Below are 6,976 nucleotides of genomic sequence, written 5' to 3' on the forward strand. Positions count from 1 at the left end.
TTCAGTGTCTTCGGAAGGAAGTCAAAGACTTCCTTATGGTCTTTTCCTTTATGACACATCATAGATAATTCTAACGAATGGATAAGTTTGCAGTGTAAAACTTTCATCAGGGTTCCTAGCTGTTGGTACATGTATAGCCTATCAGTACAAGAGACAGCAACAATTGCCTACCAAAGACAAATCCATCCAAAAAACTGTACGTGTCTTGGCAAGTGGCAGGGTTCTCTAGGAAATGCTTCCCTCTTATCCAGTTTGTGTCCTGTGTATTTTCAGAGGTGAATTTAATACAATATAGTTTTCAGATATAAGTTGTCAGCTCCCAAAGCGAGAATGCTCAGTCACTACTCTGCTCACTGACTCATGCAAAACAGACTCAGGAAAATAAACCCAAAAAAGTGTGTAATCTGTAAACACTAAGTAATTATAAACAGAAGTATTGGAGCTGTTATTAAAAATGGAAAAAAATCAGAGCAGATTTTCTACCTGGTTCTGCTCCCTTTTCATACATCAGGAGCATACATGGAGAAGAGACTGGCCACAAACCCCTTGCTGTCCTCAGTGAGCATAGAGCTGGCTACACTCCCCTTCTCACAGTCCCCAATGCAGGGGATATGGACTAAGCACAATATGCTCCAGCAACTTCCAATTGGTGTTTGGTCTCACTGAATAATGAGGTTGCCATCTGCTGGTAAGGCATCCTTTAGGAACCATTGCCAGCTCACACATTAGAGTAGCCCACAGGCTGCTCTATTTTACACCCTGGGCTCACTGGAGAATCAGGGCATCATAGCTAGCACACGGATCATCCCCTCCCTACTACATCCAGTGGGAGCTGGTCATGGCAGAGCTCTGGCGCCTTACGTTTCCATACAGTCAGGTTCTTTCTATAGTTAATCTCTACTGTTTGGTTTTTAGAAGCTGCTGAAATGTTGTCATTAAAAATGTGAACAGACATTTGTTTTTTTGCTAGCTGTTGGTAAACCAGCGTTCAGTCACTTACACATAAAGGGCCTGTGTATGCTATTAACTGTAAGGACCTGGGACTAGAACTCAGATCTTCAGAGCCTGGGGTAGCTGATAGTCCCACAGTGGCACCAGGAGGCTATGCTAAGCTCCACCCAGGGAGCACTGTGGAGAGTATGCATCACAGGATGTACCACCCACAAGACAAGGAGTGACAGAACCTGCAGCCCTCTGATTGGCCAAGTGCTCCTTCTTAACCCCAGGGATTGTTCAGGCAACCATACGGACCTTGGTCTGCTACAGTGCCAGACTTTGCCTTGTCTCCTGATCACCAGTCTTTGACTCCAGCCTGACTTCAGCCCTGTTTCCTGCCACTAAATTCTAGCCCAGTGCTGCTCTGATCTCCAGTCTCTAACTCCAGCCTGACTGACCCTGACTCTTGTTTATAGGATCTGGCTTTGTGATGCCTGGGTCAGGCACTAGGTGACCGACAGCAATTGAAGTACAAAGTCAAGGACAAACCAGGATTGGAACCCAGAGTCTAGCACAAGCAGGGCCTGGAACAGAGACAGACAGGCACTCTGTGTTGTTGTTCAGACAGCTCCCCTTCATGGCTTCCTGGTTTAAGTACTGGTATGGGCAAATCAGGGGGCTGTGAGGGGCTGCCACTCAGGTCTTGATGGTAGCATGTTCTGCCAGCACCAGCCTCACAGGGTCCTCCTGTAGAAGCTTAGCCTAATCCTCCTGGGGTGATGTGGAGGTGTTAGTAGCCCAAAACCCCCATGGTGCTATGTTCCCGCCCTGCAGGACCTTAACATGATGTCATCTTTCACCATTTTTCATGTTTAGTAGAGTATTATTAATCCATGACAAAATGATGCGAAAACTATAACAGTATAATTTACATTTGATACCAGTTACCTCAAGATTAACAAAACAAGGCACTAACATGTTGCTATATTAAGTCAACTGTATTAAGATAATATGTTCTGAATTTTGTTTTAACCTTTAAGACAATAAAATACTCACCCAGAAGAGAGCAGGCAGAGAATTTAGTTCATAATCCAACACCACATCCCCATCACAGAAAATGTTTGTATTTACACATCAGTCACTAGTCATTTGTTAGAATACACACTTCTGTATCTTCTTCAAGTGATAGAGAAACTGTAATCCTAAGGTGTTTCTCAGGATCATATTAATTAGGGCTGTCGATTAATTGCAGTTAACTCGTGATTAACTCAAAAAAAATTAATCGTGATTAAAAAATTAATAGCGATTAATCACAGTTTTAATCACACTGTTAAACAATAGAATACCAATTGAAATTTATTTAATATTTTGAATGTTTTTCTACATTTTCAAATATATTGATTTTAGTGACAACAGAATACAAAGTGCACAGTGCTCACTTTATTTTTATTTTTGATTACAAGTATTTGCACTGTAAAAAAACAAAAGAAATAGTATTTTTCAATTCACCTAATACAAGTACTGTAGTGCAATCTCTTTATCATGGAAGTTGAACTTACAAATGTAGAATTATGTACAAATAAACCTGCATTCAAAAATAAAAAAATGTAAAATTTTAGAGCCTGCACATCCACTCAGTCTTACTTCTTGGTGAGCCAATGGCTAAGAGAAACAAGTTTGTTTACATTTACAGGAGACAATCCTGCCCTCTTCTTATTTATAATGTCACTAGAAAGTGAGAACAGGCATTTGCATAGCACTTTTGTATCTGGCATTGCAAGGTATTTACTTGCCAGATATGCTAAACATTCGTATGACCCTTCATGCTTTGGCCACCATTCCAGAGAACATGCTTCCACGCTGATGATGCTCATTTAAAAAATCATGCCTTAATTAAATTTGTGACTGAACTCCTTGGGGGAGAATTATATGTCCCCTGTTCTGTTTTACCTGCATTCTGCCATATATTTCATGTTATAGCAATCTCAGATGATTACCCACCACATGTTCATTTTAAGAACACTTTCACTGCAGATTTGACAAAATGCAAAGAAGGTACAAATGTGAGATTGCTAAAGATAGTGTGATAAATGAAGTGGGGGTTAGCTCCCTTTTATGGACACCCAGTCAGCCAGTTAACTATAAAATCCCTCTTGGTAGCTGTTCTCTACTTGCTTTACCTGTAAAGGGTTAAAAAATCTCACTGCATGCATAGGTAAAAGGAAGTGAGTGAGCACCTGGCCAAAAGAGCCAATGGGAAGTCTTCAGAGTAGGAGCCCTGTTAGTCTGTATCTGCAAAAAGAAAAGGAGTACTTGTGGCACCTTAGAGACTAACAAATTTATTAGAGCATAAGCTTTCATGGGTTACAGCCCACTTCATCGGATGCTTAGAATGGAACACACACATATATATATTATATACACATATAGATAAGTTGGAAGTTACCATACAAAATGTGAGAGGCTAATTAGTAAAGATGAGCTATTATCAGCAGGAGAAAAAAACTTTTGTAGTGATAATCAAGATGGCCCATTTAGACAGTTGACAAGAAGGTGTGAGGATACTTAACTTAAGGAAATAGATTCAATATGTGTAATGACCCAGCCACTCCCAGTCTCTATTCAAACCCAAGTTAATGGTATCTAGTTTGCATATTAATTCAAGCTCAGCAGTTTCTCATTGGAGTCTGTTTCTGAAGATTTTCAGTTGCAAAATTGCCACCCTTAAATCTTTTACTGAGTGGCCAGAGGTTGAAGTGTTCTCCTACCAGTTTTTGAATGTTATGATTCCTGACATCAGATTTGTGTCCATTTATTCTTTTGCGTAGAGACTGTCCGGTTTGGCCAACGTGCATGGCAGAGGGGCGTTGCTGGCACATGATGGTATATATCACATTGGTAGGTGTGCAGGTGAACGAGCCCCTGATGGCGTGGCTAATGTGATTAGGTCCTATGATGGTGTCACTTGAATAAATATGTGGACAGAGTTGGCATCGGGCTTTGTTGCAAGGATAGGTTTCCTGGGTTAGTGTTTGTGTTATGTGGTTGCTGGTGAGTATTTGCTTCATGTTGGGGGGCTGTCTGTAAGCGAGGACTGGTCTGTCTCCCAAGATCTGTGAGAGTGAGGGATCATTTCTCAGGATAGATTGTAAAGCTTTGATGATGCGCTGGCGAGGTTTTAGTTGGGGGCTGAAGGTGACAGCTAGTGGAAAAATTGCTCACAGCATTAGGTTTTTGACATAAATTGTAAAAAGAGGCTCAAACTAAGTGATCGATAATAAGGTCAACTTAAACAGTAGGTGTAGCTAAATTTGGATTTTGGTTCCCTGCAAATTACCATAGTCTGGTTTTTTTGCCCACACAATCCCACCCACAACAAAGTACATTTTACTCACTCCCACGTTATGGCAGCAGGCTCTGCAAGACCCGTGGGATTCCATTCTCACTGCAGGGCTCTACCTTGGTCCCTGTTTATCCTTCTTGATGCTGACGCTGATGATGAGGATTCTCTGTGTTAATTCCAGTACCACCTGCAGTGTACAAGGCCCTTTAGATCAAAACATGGAGAAGACACGGCCTCTGTCCAACCAAGATGTGCTTAGAGCAGAGCCACAGGGGAGAGGTACAAATGTCTTATCTCACTTCTCTGCTCCCCTGATCTGTGGGACTGTGCCTGACATAAGTCAGAGCAGCCTCAGTGGTACTCTGACTCGCAGCTGCCTCCTGTAGACCCCTGCATATCACTTGGGCACAGCATTCTCCCAGCACACCCTGTATGCCAAAAGCTATGAGCGGGGCTGGCGTACAAAGCGATATCATGAGTAAGACTAAGCTGTTGAAGTTGTGAAGGTTACAAGCCCTGCTGCCAGCTATGACATCCTACCGCACTTCACACAGTTACTCTCAGTCCCCCTTAGGTCCCTTCCCTCTTGTATTTCCGTGAGCAAAACACAATGGGCACAACACCGTCACAAGCAGCTGCTGTCATTAGCAGCAAGGAAGCAAAACTAGTAACTCACCCCAGCACCCTTTCTCCTGAGGATGGAGGTACTTGCTGCCCAGCATCTCCACAGCCCCGACCTGCCTCCCTGTCTGCTGTGTCCCTGCACGCTGAACCCATATGCCAAGCACTCACCTTGTTACTACATCAGAGATCTGCAATTAGCAACCAGAGTTCCAGACAAACAGCTCAGCTCAACTGGGCAAAGAAGGGGTGAGGAATAGAGGGCTGGGCATGGGAGAGAGGAAAAGAGACAGTCAGAAGTGGATAAAATGAAAGTGTAAATGAGGGGAATGAGAAACAGCATGAACACGAATTGGTTTGGGGGGAGGACCACAACTGCAGGGGGAGGTCGATGGGAGAAGGTAAATGTGAACATAAGGACTTTTCTGTGATATTTTTCCTACGACATGTAACAGATCATTCTAATGGACTATTTACATGTTTCTACACCTAGAGGCAATTTTCTTCCGGCACCAGATACACACTAAATCCAGATTTCAGGTCGTTGTGTAGGATGGTTTTGTGGGGATAGAAAGGCATGGATTCCTTCCTGAAGGCAAGGAGCTGCAATGGGGCCTCTCCACAATAGTTACTGCAGCCTCAGGTCTCTAGTAGTATCTGCGACAGTTTGCACCCTTTTCCCAGGCGGGGAATGGCCTGTGGATCTGCTCCTATCCCTCTGCAAGCTGGGGCTCAGGAGCTGGGCCTCACAGGTGCGAGAAGAGAGGATCAGCTGCACCAAAGGAGGGATTGTGTCGTCTATACAGATGGTGCTTGCTTAAAGAAATGTATTGAAATGTAAATAGCCCCAAAAATTTATTTCCTAAAAATAGGCTTGACAATAGTAAAGTGAGGCCTAGTAAAGTAAAGTAAAACAATTTAGGGCATAACCCTATGTCGTGTTGTAAACATGTTTTGGTCCTAACTGGTTTTTACAAGCGTTTTAAATAAAATGTTAATGTTTTGAAAAACACTATACTGATAGTTATTAGCTTAGCATTTATGCAGATGCTAATTAAGACTATACTTAATGTTAAATAGACAATAAAAAAGTACAAAATATTTCAATATGCTAGTGGAAATATAAATATGGTATAAGGTAATGTTAATTAATTACGAGGTGTTATTATAATTAGAAAAAAAGTAGCATGCCGATTTTAGATTGGCGCACCATCCACCATCAAGGTCCTGTTAGAAAAAAAATTATTCCCATTCTTCCCATCCAGGGATTAATCAGCCCTGCATGCATCATTTCATCTTAAAATGTAAGTATGATATGCAGTGTATTCTTATATTCATTATTTTATTTTAAATTAAGTCTTTGATTTTATCTCTCATTGTGTCATTCGCAGTCCTCCACTAAATTAAATGATCTGTAGTTGCCCTGTAGGCTTGAACCATAAAGAATTCAAATTGGTTTTATTCCTTATCTTTAAAGTACTAATTGGGACAATATAAATCAAAGGTTACAACAGGAGGGTGAATTCTGAAACTTCTCCTTCCACCACCCAAGTGGAACTGCACACAATTCTGCCATGTCTGAAGCCCTTCCCTAATCTAGAGATGACATGACAGACAGCCACACTAGCTCCAACATAGATTCAGCAAAGGTTTTTAAGGGAGGTGAAAGCTAGGATACGCAAGACAAATCAGACTCCAGAAAGGGATATAGTAGTCTGGAAGGGTTGAGAACCACTGCTCTAGGACAGTAGTCCCCGAACTGTGGGGCACGGCCCACTAGCGGGGCATGGAGGAATGTTCGGAGGGGTGCACAGTGGGGACTGGCTCAGCCCCCAGCCCACTGGGGATGGGAAGAGAGCACCACCCAGCCCCGCTTTGCCCCAGCTGCAGCTCCACTCTGCCCCCAGCCCAGCTCCAGCCACAGCTCTGCTCTGCCTCCAGCCCCAGCCCCACTCCAACCCCTGCTCTGGCCCCACCCCAGCTCTGCCCTCATTCCCCCTCTGCCACCAGGTCAGCTCCACCTCTGGATCCAGCTCCTCCCCCATCCCCAGTTCTGCCCCCCAGCTCCACGTTCAG

The sequence above is a fragment of the Natator depressus genome, chromosome 8 (genome assembly GCF_965152275.1).
Source record: "Natator depressus isolate rNatDep1 chromosome 8, rNatDep2.hap1, whole genome shotgun sequence".
NCBI classification, from domain to species: domain Eukaryota; kingdom Metazoa; phylum Chordata; order Testudines; family Cheloniidae; genus Natator; species Natator depressus.